Source organism: Pan troglodytes, chromosome 1 (assembly GCF_028858775.2).
Source record: "Pan troglodytes isolate AG18354 chromosome 1, NHGRI_mPanTro3-v2.0_pri, whole genome shotgun sequence".
Lineage (NCBI taxonomy): Eukaryota > Metazoa > Chordata > Mammalia > Primates > Hominidae > Pan > Pan troglodytes.
In genome coordinates this window covers 149,254,858-149,277,597 of record NC_072398.2, presented here as the reverse complement: position 1 = coordinate 149,277,597, position 22,740 = coordinate 149,254,858, and the positions used below count along the sequence as shown (strand labels likewise).

The 22,740-nt window shown below is 36.0% G+C and overlaps 1 protein-coding gene across 11 annotated transcripts in view; it reads left to right on the top strand.

Moving 5' to 3' along the window:
• Positions 1-22,740, top strand: part of ADGRL2 (adhesion G protein-coupled receptor L2) — a 682,398-nt gene that overhangs the window by 448,648 nt on the left and 211,010 nt on the right. For all 11 annotated transcript variants that reach the window (XM_054683454.2, XM_054683462.2, XM_054683492.1 and 8 more), the window contains one exon: positions 2,758-2,799. The gene's annotated coding sequence lies outside the window, so the exon portion shown is untranslated. The remainder of the gene's footprint in view (positions 1-2,757; positions 2,800-22,740) is intronic.

The window sequence follows — 22,740 nt, the reverse complement described above, 5'->3', positions numbered from 1 at the left end:
GACCTCAATTATAGTTAAAAATATATAAGACCTGCACTTTAAATATAATCTTTTCCAGGTTTGATTAGATTTTGTTTGCTGTAATTAGCCATCTGTAATACATAAGACATAATCTAGAATTTGCTCTTTACACATCAGAGTGATAAATCCAGCTACAGAAAGCATCTTTTTGGTTGCCTCTTAATGAAAATATTACTAGACACTACTAAGTGGTGATTGAAAAAACATGCTGAAATATTACTGTCAGCTACTGGAGTAAAACTTCTCACCAGAGAACTATCACAACTTCAGGATAAAAATGATTGCTATCTAAATACAAATTTTAGCAGCCATTAAAACTGTTAGAAAGACCTTAGATCACTTTGCTTCTTAGAGTTTAAAAAATTTTTACCATACAGTATCAAATTAAAATTTAGTTACTACTTGCAAAATTCAAAACATTTATGAAAGTATAATTAACTAACATTTTAAATCAGAATTCAGGACAGTTTGAATGTTCCTTATATGTCCACAAAAGTTTTTTCTAGTCTTTTACCAAATACTAAAGTGATGACTTGTCCAACAATGTAGATGTTTAATATTCACCAAAGTGTCATCAACAACTTAATGCATCATGCTTTTCTTTCTCATTAAAACTGCTGTATTACTGAAGCTTGATCAAATTTCCTTCATGCTTGGACATCTGTTTAAGTATAATATTCTACACTTTTCCTCCTCTATCAGATTTTGCTTTATCTTTATTTTCCTTCCTTCTCTGACCTGTATTCAAGAAATAGAAAATGGCTCTTTGATGTGCCAGTTCCAAGTATGTTCAGATAAAAGGTAAATAATTCAATAGACTTGTTGATGAGAATTGACATTTGAACACTGGAGGTTGTTTCCTTTACTCATGCACTCTCTTAGTGAGGATAGGGGACCCAAGGTAGTGACTGGCTGGAGTGAGTTTCAAATTGGTGAAAAACTTCTAAAAAAAGAAATGGTAGAGAAAAGAGCAAAAAAAATTCTTTTTTAAATCAATGAAGTAGGAAAGTCCAAACATATATTCTTATCAAGTCTTATACTTGTCCAATAGTTATAAGCCTCTCTGAAAACATTTATATGTGTGGGTGGAGGCAAGTTGCCCATTAAATTGTTAGAGGTGTTATCAGATTCATCAGGACTTGGTTGTAAATTTGACTACACAGTTTGGCTCATAGAGAAATGAGGAGGAAATATCTGATTAAAGTGTGCATAGCTGCTGAGGCAACTGAATGTTGCCATAGCAATTGAGATGAAATGTGCAAGAAGTGAGATAATTAAATCTAACCCCTTTAGTAGTTTTGATAGTCAACGCACTGCCAATAGAAAAAGTTATCTACCGTATTAAGATAAAACACATTCCTCATGGAATGTCTCCTTACTAGTATTTTGTTTCTTTTCTAAATACATTGCTTTAGGTGTCTAATTTGAATGTTCTCTTTTAATAATCAAATACAGTTTTGACCTTGGTCTGCCTAAACTTTCTGCTGGTTTATTATATCATGGGGACAGACATCTATAAAAAATATCAATGTTTTCCCCTTTAGTTCTTAAAAAAAGTATACTAAAGCCAAAGCTGTCACATTTGAGCTTAGAATTCAATAATATCTAGAACGTGCTGCCCTCTTCAGGAGCTGGTGCTTAAAAATACTTTTTTTTTTTAGCAGATTGATATGAGTTATAATATCAAAATTGTATTGATAATCTTCAGAAATAAATTCCATGTAAAATAAAGTATTTCTGTTTAAATTTTTTTACATTAAGAGCTTGCATTAAAAATCAATACATATAAAATTTTGAAAGGAATTATTATTATTTACAAATAATACAAACTAATAATTTCCTTAAACTATTGTCATAGGGAGAATTCCTGAATCATTACAAAATTTGACTTCCATATTTAGTATTTAAATTTTTAAGAGAAAAATTGTCTAAAAAAGAAGGTATTTTCTATGTGAAAATCTAAGTAGGACATCCTTCAAATCCCAGTTTTATTCTTCAACAACAAAAACAACAACAAAAACCAACTTTTTAATTTGGGAACATTAGGGTTTATAGTTTGAAATTTTAGCTAGTTTTCATTTACAGAAACAATATCTTTCTTGGGAATAATGATTCCAAAGATATCTTAACACATCATAATGTTTATTCAAAATTACTTCACTAGAAAAAATTTCTAAAGGTCTGAAATATCACTATTGAGAAAATTCAAGCAAATCTCCTTCATATATATCTATTAAAATTTCCTTAGCCATTATATAGTTTTAACAGAGAGATATGATCTCAGTGTATTTTTCTCCAAATTAGGTTTATTATACTTTAAAAAACTGATCAATATTAATAGCATTAATTATCAGGATGTGAGAAAAGCATATTTTCTCTTAAAGAGTTTTAGTTAAACCTGTCTCATCTCTCTCAATAAAAACTTCAAATGAGCTAAAGGGCTGAGTGAAAAAAAAATATATTGACAATGTTCTCCTAATTCTACAATATTTCCTTTGTGGAAAATAAAATAGTTTATTCCTGTATTTGAAAGTACTTATCAAAACAAGTGCTTAATCTTATGGTAGCTCTGTTCATAGTCATATAATATATGTTCAAGAATTCTTAGAACACTGATTTGTGTTTTCTGCTATAGATTTACTTTATTTTTGTTTTGCTGCTGGTGTATTACATTTGGCAGTTAGGATCCCTGTGGATGGAGGTATAATAAATAATAATATTTTCTTTACTTTCCAGGGTATTTATGGCACAATGAAAAATTTCATCTTTCCCAGAATGGTAAGTAAAGAGTTCTTTCTGTATTTGATAGTACTGAACACGAACAAGAAAAGGTGAATTATTATAATAAAATTGGAGTATCATTTACTAAATGTATTGAGTCATCTGATAATTACAATGTAGTTTATACTTTTGCAAATAAATGGATGCTCTATTCAAATTCTATAATTATTCCAAAATTTTCGCCAAATATACTACAGGATTTTTACAGGAAATACAAGGTTTTGCTTTCTCTGTGGGATTGCAGTTGAACATAGTATATCCAACATTTTGTTTTCTGGGGTAATTTATTTTAAAATACACAGATATAGAAATAAATGTGGTTTACATTCCACGAGCAGAAAAAGAAAGCGTTATCTGTGATACAAATTGAGAATTGGTAAGAGTCCTTTGGAATTGTTACTGTTACATAAAAACTAATTGTAATTTATGTTTGACTGGGGCTTTGCAGCATCTGTGAATTTTAAAATATTTATTTTCTAAAAGTATATATCATAACTTCTAGGCAAGCTAGCCACTATATGATTTTGGTTAAACATATAGTTTCGTTGTCTTTATATTTTTATGACTTAAACAGGAAATATTTAGTTTTAGTCTTTATCATAACCTCTTTACAATTCAAATACTAAAAATTAATCTTATTATATGGGAAAGGTCAGTGTAAAATGATATTTCCTAGGAAGTTATTACTGTCTCCTATGATGCTCTTTTATTTTTCCAGTGGTTTAAGAGTATTCCCTATAAAAAGAAGGAATTTCTCATTGTAGAAAAAAAAATCACTTTGACATCAAAGTGTTAGGTTAAGTGAAAAAACAGGGTACAGAACTACATACATTACATGTTGTGTGCATGTGCGCTTATATAGACAGAGGAGAGAGACTTGGCAGTATATCTTGGGCTTAGAAAAAAGACACAAAAGGCCAGGCGCGGTGGCTCATGCCTGTAATCCCAGCACTTTGAGAGGCCGAGGCAGGCAGATCACGAGGTCAGGAGATCGAGACCATCCTGGCTAACACGGTGAAACCCGATCTCTACTAAAAATACAAAAAATTAGCTAGGTGTGGTGGCGAGCCCCTGTAGTCCCAGCTGCTCAGGAGGCTGAGGCAGGAGAATGGCGTGAACCCAGGAGGTGGAGCTTGCAGTGGGCCGAGTGCCACTGCACTCCATCCTGGGTGACAGAGCCAGACTCCATCTCAAAAAAAAAAAAAAAAAGGAAAAAAGACACAAAAGGTACACAAAAGAATGGGAATATAAGTAGTTTCATTGTCTTAATTCTTCATTTTTTGCATTTCCTATAATAAATAGATATTATTTTTATAACCAGAACAAAAACATTATTTGAATAATAAGCTATTCAAAAGAGCATATTTGTTAGATAAATACATACATATAAAATTGGGAAATACTTCTTTGTGCCAACTGGATAACCAATTAAAAAAAAAAAATCTTCAGCTGGGCATGGTAGCACACGCCTGTAATCCCAACACTTTGAGAGGCCGAGGCAGGAGAATCACCTAAGGTCAGGAGTTTGTAACCAGCCTGGTCAACATGGTGAAACCCCATCTCTACTAAAAATATAAAAATTAGCTAGCTGGGTATGGTGGTGAGTCCCTATAATCCCAGCTACTTGGGAGGCTGAGGCAAGACAACCGTTTGAACCCAGGAGGCGAAGGTTGCAGTGAGCCAAGACTGCACCATTGCACTCCGGTCTCGGTGACAGAGCAAGATTCAGTCTCAAAAAAAAAAAGGGCCAGGTGTGGTGGCTCACGCCTGTAATCCCAGCACTTTGGGAGGCTGAGGTGAGCAGATCACAAGTTCAGGAGTTCGAGACCAGCCTGGCCAATATGGTGAAACCCCGTCTCTACTAAAAATATAAAAAATAGGGGCTGGGCGCGGTGGCTCACGCCTGTGGGAGACGGAGGCGGGCGGATTACCTGAGGTCAGGAGTTCGAGATCAGCCTGGCTAACATGGTGAAACCCCTTCTCTACTAAATATACAAAATTAGCTGGGCGTGGTGGCGCACGCCTGTAATCCCAGCTACTCCAGAGGCTGAGGCAGGGGGATCGCTTGAACCCAGGAGGCGGAGGTTGCAGTGAGCCAGGATCGTGCCACTGCACTCCAACCTGGGCGACAGTGAGACTCTGTATCAAAAAAACAACAACAAAACAAAACACAAAGAAACAAAAATTAGCCAGGCTTGGTGGCACACGCCTGTAGTCCCAGCTACTTAGGAGGCTGAGGCAGAAGAATCACGTGAACCCAAGAGGTGGAGATTGCAGTCAGCTGAGATTGCACCACTGCACTCCAGCTTGGGTGACAGAACGAGACTCTGTCAAAAAAAAAAAAAAAAAAAAAAAAAAAAAGGAGATAACTAGGCAAATATAAAGAAATTTTATCAAAAAATGCTTTTAACCTAAAATAATGTTAATAAATCGTTTATTATTAATAATAAATGGCACTATTAGAATATTTTTGATATTAAAAATTCTGCTCAAGAGCAATTTATTATAGGGCAGAACTTAGCATAAATGTATAAATTTTAGTTATATCTTACTGTCTTGACACTTTAGCTCTCTAGAACTAAGCCAAAAATTTTAGAAGAAATTTAGGAAAAAAGTCTCTAGCATGCATCTAATATTGTTCACATAAATGCTTCCCAAGTTTTTCTTTCCATCATATTAGTTCTCAGTTTACATAAAATTATAACATAATTGTTTCTCTAATTATGTAGCTATAAACTAGAAGGATTACTATAAAACCTAGGAGAGACTAGGAGGAATGCATTAAGGAGTTAAAGAGTATTTTCAGCTATTCACCAACAGTAAGAATTGAGGGACCAAGATTAGCTGCATGATTTTCAGTAAGATACATCATATACATAGGTTTAAAATTCCTGAGTGGTTAAAGTAGAGGGTTATACTATAAGATTTTTAAAATAAAATCTTAAATTTCTTTCTAGACCAAGAATTTTACAATAAAATTACATATCCTTAAATTGAATATACATAGCATAAAATAACATTGAGAGACTTGGAGTCATTAGAATGAAAAAGACTGTAATGATTAAAGGGGTAAATTTCATTCATTTGTAAAATTCACATAAGTGAAAGTCTCATCCATATTTTGTTGAAAGTCTTTTCCAAATTGTATTGTGTAAATAAGGGATTATATATTGTGTATTTTGATAATATTCCTTCTATGTTACTATTTTTAAATGTACCAAAAAATTTAACCTGAATTTTTTCACTTTACTCTGAATGAGATAACATTGTAAATGACCTATAAGATAAAATCTAGTATCAATCTTTCCTAAAGAGCGGGGAGCCAAATTTACACAGATTTGTATATGGAAATTTATATTTCTAATAGGTTTAGACTGCCAAATTACTAATTTGTTATACTGGGAAATCAAATATTTAAATATATAATTTCCTTTTTTGCATGTACTCGGTAAACTCTTTAGTCCAACATATCATGACATTTTAGAAGAAAAATGAACAAAATTAACCTCTTGTCTATAACCAAAATCAGGGGCAATGTAACAAATTATTGAATAAATAAAATACTGCTCATTCAAACTATTTCTTTCTGATTTGTAAGTGTGCTAATTTAACCAAACAGACAAAGTTCTGAATAATATGTAAACTAAATTGAAATGCAAATATATATTTTATTGACATGTATTATTAAAGCTGAACTTCAAAACAGAATAAATCTTCAGCATTCCAATTTTTTCTAAGATACTGATGAGAAAATAAAATAAATATTTTAATGTAATTAATTTGCCCTTCAACAAAATAGATCCTCTCATTTCCAATTCTGGTTGTACTTAATGAATAAAGGTTGAATGCATATTTATGTTAATAGTCATGATATATGCACGTCAATGAACAACAGTAAAACATACTTTATTTCTGAAAGTGTTAATAATGATTTATTACCTTATTTCATTAAGGACAAAAGCTCCACATTATAGTCAGCTATAGCCAATAGTCATTTTGTCATTAATCTTAAAATTTCACAAGTTTCCAATTTATCAAGTGTCAATTTTTAGGTCAGACAATAATAATATAAAAGAATTGTTAATTGGCCAACAGGTTGATTACTTTTAAGATGTGAAAAAAGCAAAGATAAAAACAGTCCTCTCCTTTTCCTTCAATTAAAATTGCATGCAATTATTCTTGTAGATTATAGTTCTCTTTTGGGATTTCCGGTTTCATACAACTTTTTGGTTCATTTCACAGGAATAATATTCATTTTAATCAGCAAAAAAACAATTGATGAGCTTTTTTACAAGAGGGAGTTCACTCTGAGTGCTGATTACTGCCATTACATTATCCTGTTTTTATTTATTTATTTATTTTTTAATGGTCTTGCTTTTAAAGCAGTTAGTTGAATATGTTATCTGTTAGTAGCCATTGCCTTTGAAGACAGAATACCTTTCTTGATGAGTGGTTAGCCCATTTTGTTTTATTCTCCCAACTTTCCTAAACAATATCGTAAGTTGGCTTCTGAAATGATTTATTGCCATTTTATATCTTCAAATATACACATCAAAATATTTTAAAAGTAAATAGATATTTTTGATGTGTTATTAATTGTATTACGTAGTTTAGAAGGTTAAACTACTTCCTTTACAATTCTAAAAAATATTTAGTAGCTAAAAAAATAAAATTTCTAATACATATGTAAGAAATACAGGGCTGGGCATGGTGGCTCACGCCTGTAATCCCAGCACTTTGGGAGGCCGAAGCGGGCAGATCACCTGAGGTCGGGAGTTCAAGACCAGCCTGACCAACATAAAGAAACCCTGTTTCTACTAAAAATACAAAATTAGCCGGGCATGGTGGCACATGCCTATAATCCCAGCTACTCAGGAGGCTGAGGCACGAGAATCACTTGAACCCAGGAGGCGGAGATTGCAGTGAGCAGAGATTGCACCATTGCACTCCAGCCTGGGCAACAAGAGCAAAACTCCGTCTCAAAAAAAAAAAAAAGAAAAAGAAATGCAGATCATGAATACCCATGTACCACCAACCAGTTTAAGAAAAACACATTATAATGCCCTTTCAAGCTTTCAGTGTACCCTTCTACAGTTCTTTAACCCTTCTTTAATCCGAGCTAAACATTATCCTGAATTTTCTCTATCCCTTGCTTTTTTTTATAATTTTACCTCATATATTTGCATCCTGAAATATATAATTGTTGTTTATGTTTTGCAACAATATGTAAATAGAAAGTTGTATTTATCTATGACTCTTCTACTCAACATTAAGTTCCTGAGTTTCAACACTTTGAAGCACATAGCTATAATTCATTAGTTTACTTGTATAGTATTCTATTGTAAGATTTATTAGTCTTCCTTTAACATTAATGCATATTTGGGTTGCCTTCAGTTTTTTGTTTTTTGTTTTTATTATTATTATTACACACAGTGCTTCTATGACCAGTCTTGCAAATTTATAAGTAGATATGTGCAAAAATTTATACAGGGCAGTGGTTCTTAACCTGGGATGATTTTGCTCCCTAGAGAATACTTGGCAATATCTGCAAACATTTTTACTTGTCGTAACTAGAAAGTGCTACTAAATGTCCCCAGTTAATGATAAACATCCTATAAGGCACAGGATAGCCCCACAAACAAAGAATTATCTGGCCTAAAATGTTAATAGGATGAGGTTAAAAGATCAGTCTCTAGATGCCTACTTAAAAATGAAATTGCGGCTGGACATGGTGGCTCACGCTTGTAATCTTAGCACTTTGGGAGGTCGAGGCAGGAGGATCACTTAAACCTAGGAGCTGGAGATCAGCCTGGGCAACATGGTGAAACCCCATCTCTATGAAAAATACAAAAATATGCCAGGCATGGTGGCAAGTGCCTGTAGTCCCAGCTACCCGGGAGGCTGAGGTGAGAGGGACAATGGAGGCTGCAGTGAGCTGTGATCATACCACTTCACTTTAGCCTGGATGAAGTGAGATCCTGTCTCAAAAAAAAAAAAGAAAGAAAAAAAAAAAAAGAAATTGCTGGGTCATGGAGTATGAAAAATTTCAAATTTATTAGATAATTCACAACTGTTGTACACAGTAACAATGTTACACTCCTACTAGGAGTATAAAGATAAATATTATGATTTCTCTATATCCTAGCTAGCACTTAATATTGTAAGATACTTAAATGTATTTATTTTTATTATTTTTAGAGACAAGACCTCACTTTGTTGCCCAGGCTGCAGTGCAGTGGTGCCATCTTGGCTCACCACAAACTTGAACTCCTGGGCTCAAGTGATCCTCCTACCTCAGCTTCCTGAGTAACTACGACTACAGACTCTTACCACCACAACCAGTTAATTCTTAAAATTTTTTGTGTAGACAGGGGTCTCACTATGTTGCCAGGGCTGGTCTTGAACTCCTGGCCTCAAGCGGTACTCCCAGCTATAATCTGCTGAGGTTATAGGTGTGAGCTACTGCACCTAGGTAGCCAGAGTTTTTATTAATTTGTCAATGTGAAATAAATACTACTCAAAGTTTTAATTTTCAATATTTGATTACCAATGAGATTGAGCACCTTTTCTCATTTTGCTGACAATTAGCATTTCCTGTTCTATGAAGTACCTCTTTTTTTTTTTTTTTTTGAGAGAAGGTTCACTGTATTGCCCAGGCTGGAGTGCAGTGGTACAATCACAGCTCACTTCAGCCTCAATTTCCAGGTCTCAAGCAATCCTCTGGCCTCAGCCTCCCAACTGGCTGGGATTACAGGTGCATACCACATGCCCAGCTAATTTTTAAATTTTTTATGTAGACAGGGTCTCACTATGTTGTTCAGGCTGGTCTCAAACTCCCGAGCTCAAGCAATCCTCCTGCCTTAGCCTCTCAAAGTGCTGGTATTACAGGTGTGAGCCATAGCACCCAGCCTTCTTTTTAACCAATTTTAAAAATTAGGCCAGGCAAGGTAGCTCATGCCTGTAATCCCAGCATTTTGGGAGGTCGAGGCAGGCAGATCACTTGAGGTCAGGAGTTTGAGACTAGCCTGGCCAACACGGTGAAACCCCGTCTCTACTAAAAAAAAAAATACAAAAATTAGCCGAGCGCACTGGTGTGCACCTGTAATCCCAACTACTTGGGAGGCTGAAGCAGGAGAATCACTTGGACCCAGGAGGCGGAGGTTGCTGAGTAGAGATCGCGGCACTGCACTGCAGTCTGGGCGACAGAGTGAGACTCCGTCTCAAAAAAAAAAAAATTGAATTATCTTCTACTAACTGATTTGTAGATAATATCTGTACTAATCTACTGTTTTTTATTTTTGTAACAAATGTCTCTTTCTAATTTGTGCATTGTTTTTTCATTTCTTTAAGGTGCCCTTTCATGAACAGAGTTCTTAATCTTAAAGCAGCTAAACTTCATAAACTTTTCTTTTTTGCTTGTATCCTGCATTTCCTACTCAAGAAAGCATTCCCTTATCTGTGTTTTAGCATTTTGCATTTCTACATTTAAGTATTTAACCTATTTGACATTGGTTTTTGTGTATGCTGTGAGTAGTAATACATTTTAAAAACAAGAAACTATAGTGTTAGTGTCATGTGTTGAATAGTTTATATTTCCCCACTAATCTTCAAAGCTAGACTTTTTATGAATCAAGTTTCCAAATATATAAACTAATTTGTGGCTCCTTGTTTTATTCTACTGGTCAATTTGTCTATCCCTTTACCAATATTATACTGCCTAAATTATTATAATTGTATAATAATTTAAAATATCTAATAAGTTCTCTCTTGCTCTTCTTCAGCAATATCTTGGCTACCATGGCCTTTTTCTCTTCTATACAAATCTTGGAAGAAGCTTGTCACTGCTTCTTTCTACACTCACAAAACTTGATTGAAATTTGTTAGTATATACAGATCAATCTGAAGGGAAATTACATCTTTCTTACCACTTTTAGTGTTTCAATACAAGAATATGTTCAACTCTTCCATTTATTTAGATTTTCAGTAACGTTTTTCTTTTCTTTTTCTTTTTTTTGAGATGGAGTCTTGCTCTGTCATCCAGGCTGGAGTGCAATGGCAAGATCTTAGCTCACTGCAACCTCCGCCCCTCAGGTTCAAGTGATTCTCCTGCCTCAGCCTCCCAAGTAGCTGGGATTACAGGCACCAAGCTAATTTTCGTATTTTTAGTAGAGGCGGGGTTTCACACCATGTTGGCCAGGCTGGTCTTGAACTCCTGACCTCAGGTGATCCACCTGCCTCAGCCTCCCAAAGTGCTGGGATTACAGGCATGAGCCACTGCACCCAGCTTTTTTTTTTTTTTTTTTTTTTTTTTTTTTTGAGACCGAGTCTTGCTCTATAGCCCAGGCTGGAGTACAGTGGCAGAATTTCTGCTCACTGCAACCTCTGCCTCCCAGGTTTAAGCGATTCTCCTGCCTCAGCCTCCCAAGTAGCTGGGAGTACAGGCACCTGCCACCCTACCTGGCTAATTTTTGTATTTTTCGTAGAGATGGAGCTTCAGCATATTGGCCAGGATGGTCTTGAACTCCTGGCTCTGTAATTCGCCCGCCTTGGCCTCTCAAAGTGCTGGGATTACAGGCGTGAGCCACCGCGCCCGGCTGCCTTTTTTCAATGTTTTTCGTTTCCTTTTAAGACAGAGTTTTGCTCTTGTTGCCCAGGCTGGAGTGCAATGGCGCGATCTTGGCTCACTGCAACCTCCACCTCCTGGGTTCAAGCCATTCTCCTGCCTCAGGCTCCCGAGTAGCTGGGATTACAGGCATGCGCCACCACGCCCAGCTGATCTTGTATTTTTAGTAGAGATGGGGTTTCTCCATGTTGGTCAGGCTGGTCTCAAACTCCTGACCTCAGGTGATCCACCCGCCTCGGCCTCCCAAAAGTGCTGGGATTACAGGCGTGAGCCACAGCGCCCGGCCAATAATGTTTTTCAAAAAGGATTTATTCCCCCATAAATTTGTTAGATTTACTCTTAAATACCTTTTTTACAAAATATTTTTAAATTATATACGTGTAGTTATTTATTTTTAAAAAGAATTTGTTTCCATACATAGAAGTACAATTAATTTTTATATTTTTATTTCTATTTGGGAAACCTAAACTTTCTTATTAATTCTCAAAACTTATGTGTATTTTCTCTTGGATTTCCTGTATTAACAATTTATTTCATTCTAGCCTTTATACTTTCATTTTTTTCTTACATACTCTAGTAACTAGACCTCTAGTCCAGTATTGTATAGAGATGATGATTATGGAAAACTTTGTGTTTTCCTGATTTTTAAAAGAAAGTAGTTTGAACAGTTCACCATTAAGTTGTTGGTTTTTTGTAGATCTCCTTTATCAAGTTAAGGGATTCTTCTTTTATTTGTAGTTTGCTTTGAGTTTTTATCTTTAATAAATATTGAATTTCATCAAATGTTTTCCCTACATTGATTTAGAGGATAATATAATTTTTCTCACAAAGAATTGCTGAGCATCCTCTTTCACCTTAAAGACATTTACTGAATGGGGTGAATCTGAATTTCAGTTTTCATGTCCCTGCTAGCATAGGGGGAAAGTCACAAAGCCCAGGGCTTAGTGCTGGCATGCAAAATAGATATATCCTTATCATTAACCTTATCTACAAATAAATGCATCGCATAGAGGAGTGCAAGGAAAATTGCAAGTCTTACTTCAATGTATAACTAAAGAGGAAAAAAAACTCTCTTAAAAATTCATGATCATAAACCAACCTTACTGTGTTTTCAGCAAGAATTCACACACTCTTAATGGTCTAAAGAGTCCAAGATAAGAATCTAGTTACACTGGTCCTCATTTGTGCCTTTTGAATCAAAAGAAAATCCCCCCATGAGAGTGCAACCTTATCCTATCCCTCTAAGAATTCTCACAGATAAAATTCCAGGAGTATACGCCCACAGTTAGAAATCACAAACACACTGGAAAAAAAAGGGAGGGTAAGTGAGCAAGAATTAGATGAAAAAAGATTAAATTCAGAATCAGACTCATAAAAGACTTCAAACTTTGGAATTCTTTCATTCTTTTTTTGCCCTTTTGCTTTTTTATTCTCAATCTCTTTTGCATGTAAAACTATATTTTAAAACATTTTATCCTTGGCTGGGTGCGGTGGCTTATGCCTGTAATCCCAGCACTTTGGGAGGGGGAGACAGGCAGATCACCTGTGGTCAGGAGTTTGAGACCAGCTTGGCCAACATGGCGAAACCCCGTCTCTACTAAAAATACAAACATTAGCTGGGCATAGTGGCGGGCACCTGTAATCCCAGCTACTTGAGAGGCTGAGGCAGGAGAATCGCTTGAACCCGGGAAGCGGAAGTTGCAGTGAGCCGAGATCGTGCCACTGCACTCCAGCCTGGGCTACAGCGCCAGACTCTATCTCAAAAAAAAAAAAAAAAAAAAAAAAAAAATTATCCTTTAGTGTTTAATTTCATTGTTAATAACATGTAAGCACTTCTTTGTGATAAAGTTAGAAATTAATAATACAGAAAAGTTTAACCTGTAAACTAAACCTAGTTACTGACATGGATTCTAATTATGACATTTATGTACCAAGCTATACAAGCTTTGGTGAAAAAAAAAAAATGTACAGGCTGGGCACCACGGCTCACACCTGTAATCCCAGCACTGTGGGAGGCCGAGGCGGGTAGATAACCTGAGGTCAGGAGTTCGAGACCAGTCTGGCCAACATGGTGAAACCTTGTCTCTCCTAAAAATACAGAAATTAGCTGGATGTGGTGGCAGGCACCTGTAATCCCAGCTACTCGAGAGGCTGAGGCAGGAGAATCACTTGAACCCGGGAGGCAGAGGTTGCAGTGAGCCAAGACTGCGCTACTGCATTCTAGCCCAGGAGACAGAGCGAGACTCCATCCCAAAAAAAAGAGTAGAAATAAGAATAAGTCCTTTTTTGTTTAGCTTAAACAAACAAGTAAATATTGTATTAAAGATAGTAAAACATATGTTTATAGCTATTACATAGCTATAAACTTTAATATTTTTGTTTTCAAACTTTAATATTTTTATAGACAGAAACCATTTAGCACAATACTAAAAATGATACATATTATAAATTATTAGAATATGTTTTATTTGTGTAGCACATTTTTGCCCAAATCTCCAGGACTTTCAACTTTATATTTCTGTTTTGAAATTTTTTTTAGAAAGGAGTTGTGTTCTCACTTGATCCCAAGCCCCTGATGGTGCTCTAATTGTAGTCTGTCCCTATAATTTTTTAAACTGGAATTGTGGAACTGACTTCTAGGCAAAGGGAGAATATATCAATTGATGTATCCCAAGCAAGGCTGATTCTGAGCCTTTATTCCAGTTATTAAACTTCCTAGGGATCCATGAACCAGTAAATTGCCTGTGCTGAAACTTATTTGAGTTGAGTTTCTGTAACTTGCAGCCAAAATGGTCCTGATAACTACACTTACATAAAGAAAAATAAATTCTGAGATGGTTTCCTACATGCTGATAGTCATAGAAGACAATGAATTAATAATACCTTTAATACCTTTTCCACCAAAAGAGAAGGGAATTGGGAAGAGTTTCTGGGTGAGTTAATTTGAAGCCTTGCCTTGACTAGAGTGTACCACCTTCCTCTGTTTTATTCCAGAGGCAAGTCGAAGGAAAAAGGATTGCCCACAGTTACTTCTTATGGTAAGGTTAGGACCACCAGTATTTTGACAATTAAGGTTCTGTATCTAGAGGGATTCCATTAGGAAGTCCTTCCTGGATATAATATTATTTTCCAATTACTTTCTTCTTGAGCGTTCACATGACCTCAAAAGCAATGAAAGGGACTGACATTTAGGGGTAGAATATAATAATTATCGAGCATTTTACTCTATGTTAGGTACCTGGTTGGTCGATTTAAATTTATTTTCTAGTTAAGTGGTATGGGCTGAATTGTGTCGTCTCAAATTCATGTGTTGCTGTCCTAACACCTAGTACCTCAGAGTGTGACTGTATTTGGAGACAAGGTCTTTAAAGAGTACACTAAGATTGAATGAGGTCATTGGGGTGGCCCCAATCCCATATGACTGGTGGCCTTATAGGAAGGGAAGATTAGGACACAGACACACACAAAGGAACAACATGTGAACACATGGGAGATGATCGCCATCTACAAGCCAAGGAGAGAGGCCTCAGAAGAAACAATCCTACTGACACCTTACTCTTGGACTTCTAGCTTCCAAAACTGGGGGAAAATTAGTTTCTGTTGTTTAAGTCGCCCAGTCTGTGGTATTTGTTATGGCAGCCCTAGCAAATGACTACATTAAGTTATATGTATTCTCCTTACTCAGTACTAGTCAGTCATGAAGGGCTGGCCAATCTAACCCTAAAATACATTTCAAATGTCTGCTCTCCTCTCTCTTCCTTCCATTACTATCTTAGTTTAGGCTTTATTTGTTTTACTTGAAATATTCCAATAACCTTCAGTTTCTCTTCATTCTAATAAAAACATTCATACTCATGATGGCAAACACATTAGACTGTGAGGCTGCTGAGAGCAAGGTGTGCTTTGCACTGTCTACTTAATCCAGATGGAGTCCATGGTTCCCAAACTTGACTGTGCATCAGAATTTTGGGTGGCATTTTTTAAGTTACAGATTTTCAGGCTCCTGACCATGTCTATTAAATCAGAATCTGTAGGCATGTGGGCTAAAATATTGGTATTTTTAACATGTTCACAAGTTGATCTTATGAGCAGTATACATTGTTGCTTATTTTTGCCCATCTTTTTATTAATAATCATGTGACAGTGTCTTCCACCATTGTTAGCTCAGTGTTTAGTACTATGTCATCCATTATCACAGTAGTTTTTGGAATAATAAATTTAATTACACTTTTTTGAAGTAAAACAGTGATTCTTTTACATTGATTACGTATTTCAATAATTTTCTTGTTGAAGTTAAGTTTATGGTAGGTTATGTTATATATATATAACATATATATATATAACATATATATGTTATGTTATATATATATAACATATATATGTTATGTTATATATATATAACATAACATATATATAACATATATATGTTATGTTATATGTTATATCCCATCCCGTCAGAAGCTATAAAAATGTCACAAGTATACTTTTATATGTATAATAGTAACAAAAGATGACACCTACCCAATTTGTTTACTATAAAACTGATAAGTAGGTTTCAGCACTAGGATGTCCCCTTCAATATGTCCCTAATTAAGTGAATAAAATTTGGAAAAAGCTGGCAGAAACATTTATTTCTTTTGTAGTTGTTTTGTGGCCTAACACTATTCATATCGATATAAATTGTGTGGTAAGACCACAAGTAAAAGACAACATACAGTTCACCTTGGAAAAGGAGGAGGTAATGTCTGAAATTTTATCTGGTCCCCCATATTATAAGCTCAATTTATGCTTATCATTTAATAAAAATTGACAACTTTATACTCTGAAAAAAAAACAACACACTGCTTTTCTTACTTTAAATATAAAATGTCTCTAATGCTGAAGCAGCGAGTCTTTGTATCTACTCATAGAGAGGAAAGCATGATCCTACAAAAGGGTAACAAATAATGGCATTCGGTCCTCCCAGATAAACTCTGCTGTAGTCTGTGCTGTACTTGAAATCAAAGGCAGATCTTCTGACTATACTTAGACAACAAAAAGAAAAGTTGCTGAATATATCTGCCAAAGTGATTATTTCAATACATATTTGTTTTGAACCTATTATACCAAACATTATATAATCTGGGGAGATCAAAAGAGACATGATTCTTGCATTTGTGGAGCATTCAGCTTGGGTAATAGAGGTCCTGGTTTAATAAAAAAAAAAAAAGTGGGATGTTTACAGGAGCCTAAAATGGAGGCAAAGAGACAGAGTGTGTGAGAAGTCATGCCCAAATGACACTTCCTGGAGGGACCAGTTACTCTGTGCTCAGATGTCAACAGCCAGGAGCACCCTGGGACTTGAGCAAGCAAATGAGCATGACATTTCAGTTCAGTCTTTACTGTCCATGCATACCTTGTAAAAAGGTTGGTACAGAAACTAAATATTATCCTTGGGCTACTTCTCCTTTTCTAAATGTATACATTCATGTATTCATTCAACAAGTATTCTATTAAAGGTTTTTCTAAAATAAGGCCTTTTTAGCTGATTGAAAGGCCTCAGTATGAAGTGATATACGAACTAACTACCTAGTCCTTGGGTTACTTTTTTCTGGTACATATTTTAAACATTCTGGATCTTTCAGATTATAATCTTGACCACAAATAATGATTTACTATCAGTGCTTCCAAATTTGGGTTAGCATCATCAGGAATGGGAAGCTCACTACTTCTTCTATCATGATATTGCCTCTGAAAAATTCTGACTATAAGTGGTTGTGTTTTTAAATGGAACTGTGCCTCACAGTACCTTAAAGCATTTTTTTTTTTTTTTTTTGAGATGGAGTCTCACTCTGTCGCCTAGGCTGGAGTGCAGTGGTACAATCTCTGCTCACTGCAACCTCTGCCTCTCGAGTTCAAGCAGTTCTCCTGCCTCTGCCTCCCAAGTAGCTGGGACTACAGGCACACACCACCACACCCAGCTAATTTTTGTATTTTCAGTAGAGATGGGGTTTCACCATGTTGGCCAGGATGGTCTCGATCTCTTGACCTCGTGATCTGCCCGCCTCGGCCTCCCAAAGTGCTGGGATTATAGGCATGAGCCACCGCGCCTGGCCAGTAAGATTTTTATAAAATTAAAATAGGCATAGTAAAGAGGATTTGGGAAATTGAAGAAACAGATAAAGAAAACATTGCCATATTCCCAGTACCCAAGTACAACCACTCTTAACATTGTAATAAATATTTCTAGTCTTTTTACTATGTGTTGCTTTGATTCTTTGTTAGTTTATATAATTTGGTCATCACATATGTAAACATGCACATACATATACATACACAATACAACTTAGATCCCTGCTGGTGGGAGAAATCTTCTATAGAGGATAAGTTAACAGGCACTGGAGAAAGATTGACCTGGGTTCCAATTCAAGCATTATCACTTGCTGGTTTTTATTGCCTTAGATATTTCTTATGTCTCTCAGACTCATTTTTCTTATCTATAACATTAAAATAACCTAGAACCTACTTCTTAGGCTTATTGCTAGCAGTAATTAACGTAATTAACACTGTCACTAGCACAGTGTCTAATAAATAATAAATTCTTAATGATGATTAAATTATTATGCATACTACTCTGATATAATCATCAAATATAAAAATTTTCAGGCTAAAAATTCCCAATTCTTTCAGCTTTCTCTCACATGAAATAGTTTTAAGTCCTCTTACCATTCAGGCTGCTGACTCCTAGGAGTTCTATATTCTTCCCATCTATATCTTCTGTAAAATAATACTTCCAGAACTGAGCATGGTAATCTAAACAATTTGAAATAGAGTTAGATTATATTCTCCATTATTCTATACACATCCTAAATTTATTAATGCAGCCTAAATCACTTCTTCTTTTGTTTGTTGTTTGCTTTTGTAATTGTATTATACCACTAATTCACTGCCAAGTAAAGTTCCTCATTTTTTTCCCCCAGGAGTACTGTTGCTAAGTCACATATCCCTTAAACTAAATTTAGGCAGTTGGTGTTTTGGTCCCAAGGCAAGACCCTACAATTATTCCAACCAAAAGATGTATTTTTAGAGTTTGTTCATCTTTTTGTTGTTAAAACATTTGGCTGGGCATGGTGGCTCACACCTGTAATCCCAGCACTTTGGGAGGCAGAGGCAGGTGAATTGCCTGACTCCAGGAGTTTGAGACCAGCCTGGGCAACATGGTGAAAACCCATCTCTACAAAAAATTAGCCAGGTGTCATGGCACATGCCTGTAGTCCCAGCTACCCAGGAGGCTGAGGTGAGAGGATCACCTGAGCCCAGGAGGCATAGGCTGCACTGACCTGTGATCATGCCATTGCACTCCAGCCTGGGTGACAAGTGAGACTCTGTTTCAAAAAAATTTTTAAATGGATATTTGGACCTTGATTTTATCATCTAATGTATTTTCTCACCTTCCCTAGCTCATGTAACCTATGACCTATTTTTAATAGGCATGCCTTCTCATAGCTTTATCTCAGTCACTGATATGTTCACATTAGACAAGGCCAAAGACAAAGGTCTGTGGTATACCCCTTGAAAAGCCTTCCTCCAGACTGACACAGATTCATTAACATTGCCATTGGGTACAATCATCAATCAGTTATGAACACACATAATAATACTATGCCTAGGTCAGGCGCGGTGGCTCACGCCTGTAATCCCAGCACTTTGGGAGGCTGGGGCGGGCGTATTACGAGGTCAAGAGATGGAGACCATTTTGGCTAACACCGTGAAACCCTGTCTCTACTAAAAATACAAAAAAAATTAGCCAAGCATGGTGGCGGGCACCTGTAGTCCCAGCTCCTCGCGAGGCTGAGCAGGAGAATGGCGTGAACTCGGGAGGCGGAGCTTGCAGTGAGCGGAGATCACGCCACTGCACTCCAGCCTGGGCGACAGAGCGAGACTCCGTCTCAAAAAAAGAAAAAAAAATTACTATCCCTAAACCTGTATTTCTCCATCTTGTTCACAAGGACATAAATAAAATCCTTATTAAATGCTTCGCTAGAATCTAGAGATCTGTATATCTATTGTTCTGATATACTAGCTTTACTCTGACAGAAAAGAACATCTAAGAGTAGGCTGAACAGCTTACTCTTTTGGAATTTAGACTTTTTCCTAATAACCACCTTAAAAAATGTTGATGACATCGTCTTTTATAATAAATATTATATAAGCTATTCCCCACCGCTCACTGCCACCAAGCAACATCCATTTCATGGATCGAAAGTTTGCAGACTGACATTTTTTGAACATACGGCATTCCTCTCCAATGTCTCCCTCCTCCTCATTTTTCAAAGGTAATCAGTTGAATATTTCATAATCTCATTTAGAAGTTCTCCTTATAATAATTCATAGAGGTCAAGAGACATTTTGGCAGCTATACCAGTCAAGTTTCCCCAGTAGGGCATACAGGTGAAGTTTTCATACTTTGTACCTAAGTTCTTGCTGCAAATCTTAGCTCTACACGTTTGTAGTTGTATGATCTTGGGCAACTTATTCAACCAAATAGTAACATGTTTTATAGGGCTGCTATGATGATTAAGTAAACAAGTGCATATAAATACTTAGTATATACTTTATATCCTTATTTATCCTCAGTAAATGCTATCTACATTATAATCCCTTTATTTTGTCTTTCAATTTTTAGTTAATGTCCAATGGTCTTGACTTCATTTGTCACATATTTATTGAGTAGTACTTGGTACATACAAGGCCCTAGAGATAAAGTAGTGAACAAATCAAAGTACCTGCATTCATGGAGCTTACATTCCACTACAGGAAAAAAAACAAAAACAAAGACACTGAAGTATGTAAAATAATGGCAATCAGTGATGGGAAGAATGAAAAGTCTAAGGGGTTCGAGAAGTCTGAGAGAACTCTTAGAAAGCGTGGTCAGGGTCCTCTCTGAAGTGGTGACATATGACCAGAGATATGACTGAACCAACAGGAAGAAACATAAAAGAATAAAGATGCTTTGCTTTCTCTTTTTCATGAATGAATTTTATGTCTTCAACTTAAAAAAAAATGAGTCCATTCCTTTATTGATCGCCCTCCTCATTTCATACTAAGGAAAAGCATTTTCGGTTCTCTTTAGCATATTTCACAAGCCATAGCTCATTCTGTGCTTTAGTCTTGCTAAATTTTTATAGGTCTATTCTACCTTCATATATTTATGCTTGATTATGTTTCCCCTTTTACTATCTTTTGCATATGCTGTTTTAAATTCAGAGCCTGTCGGTAAGTCCCTGTGCAGCACACTGGTTTCTTTAGTTTCCTCCCCATTTTCTTGCTCATTAGAATCATTTGTGTTTGCATAGGCAGAACACAGCTTAAATCAAACTCTAAGAGCGTATGGTTGCTTTTCCCCAAGGTTCCAATCATTTCCATTTTACCTACCGGTTTCTGTCAGAATGGGTCCTGAGCAGGAGTTCCCCTTAATGCTTACTCTGCCTTCTGGGAAATGAAATTATCAGCAAGGCCGGTCAAGAAATTGTCACTATTTTGCTTTCTGAGGTATGAAAGTTTCTGCAGATACTTGGAGACTTAAATCCCTAACACTAAGATATGTTGCAGCTCTGCCAACATATCTGAGGTCTGCACTAGAAAAGCATCCTATCTTTCCTTCTGACCAGAAAGTCTGTAGTGCAGTCACATAGCGCTATCACTTCTGTGTTTCTCATTTTATGTTCGTCTAGATTTTTATCCAGTGTTCCTCCACCTACAGGTTCTTGGATTTACATGTACATTCATAACTTCTAACCAGCAAGGACTACATACCTGCGTTCCAATCAGCTTGATTGAATTATAATTAAAATAAATTGGATTAAAAATTAATTGTTTATATGACCAAATTCTATGCCCAGAAAACCAGAACATTCCCCTTCAGTTTAATATTAACAAGCAGCATGAAATAGTAGAAAGCTTTGGGATGGAAGGTGGATTCTATTCCTGACCAAGCCATGTACTAGCTGGGAGACTTCCTACAAGCTGCAGATTCATCATGTATCAGAACTGAAGGACCCTTAATGGTGAAAAATCTGGACCCTCTACTCATCTACTGATGAGCAAATTGTGGCCTAAAAGGTTAACTGACTTGCTTAAAGTGTCACAGCTAGTTGGGGATAGTATCATGACTGCAAGATAGGGTTCTTTTCCTTAGGTCAGTAAGTTTCATCCCAATATGTTATCTTCCATTAATAGCGCAAAGATTTACTTCTATGAAATGGAATAATAATATCTGCCCTTTCTACCTTATAGGGTTGTTGTGAGATAATACGTATATAATAATAATGGTTGTGTAAGGTGGTATTGTAATGATTTTAATGATTTAATCTGTAGGTTTCCTGGACTTTTTCCTTCTCATTTAAGTGATATGCATTTGAAATATTAATCTGTGTTGAAATGTGCTTACTTTGTTGTAGGTTTACAATGAATTGCAGGCTATGTCCCCCCACAGAAGAAAGAGCTTTTGGCATCCCTAAGACTGGGTGGTAATCCTTGTTCTGTTATTCAAGGGATGCATGACAATACATCTTCTTAACCTTTCTGATTTTAGTTTTCTCATTTGTTAAAGGGTTAAATATTTCTATCTCTTACAGTTGTGAGCATTGATACAGAAAAGCTAAATATCAGCGGCTGTTTTTGTTTTACTTATTTATTTTCTCTTTTCCTCCTCCCTCTATGAGCTGCTTGATGCCAGACACTATTTATATTTATTTATCTTTGTATTCCTAGAGTCTGGCACTCAATAGCTACACAGTATGTTTGTTGAAGGAATTATTTACCAAGGTGAATAACATGGAGTGGGTCTGAGGGTGGCAGCATTTTGTAGGTCAATGTTTTCCCATCTCTACTCTTAAGACTACAACATTGAGCTTTGTGGAGGTGCTGCAGGACCTGCCGTAGTGACAAGGGGGTAGCTGAAGTTTAATTCTGCCCCCTATCTTGCTTTAATCAGTGCAGACATACTTGTTCCTCATTAATATGTAGAACTGTTTTTAGAGGAAAAGGCTTTTCAGCTAAAAAAAAAGGTTGAAATGAGATCTGTAGCTAAACAGAATCTAGGCTTTAAAAGGAGTTTCAAAAATGCAGCTTTAAATACTTCTTTTACTATTAGGCACCTTAAGCCAACCAACATCTCTATATCAGAATTTCCTTGTTATCACAGGACTGATAGCATTTCAGGTTTGTTACAGATGGGAGGAAGATATCACATACACACCTGTGATTTCCCAGTGTATTTAGCCAAGGATATAGAACTTGGATCCAGGTGACCATGGGTATCAGAAGCAGGTGCA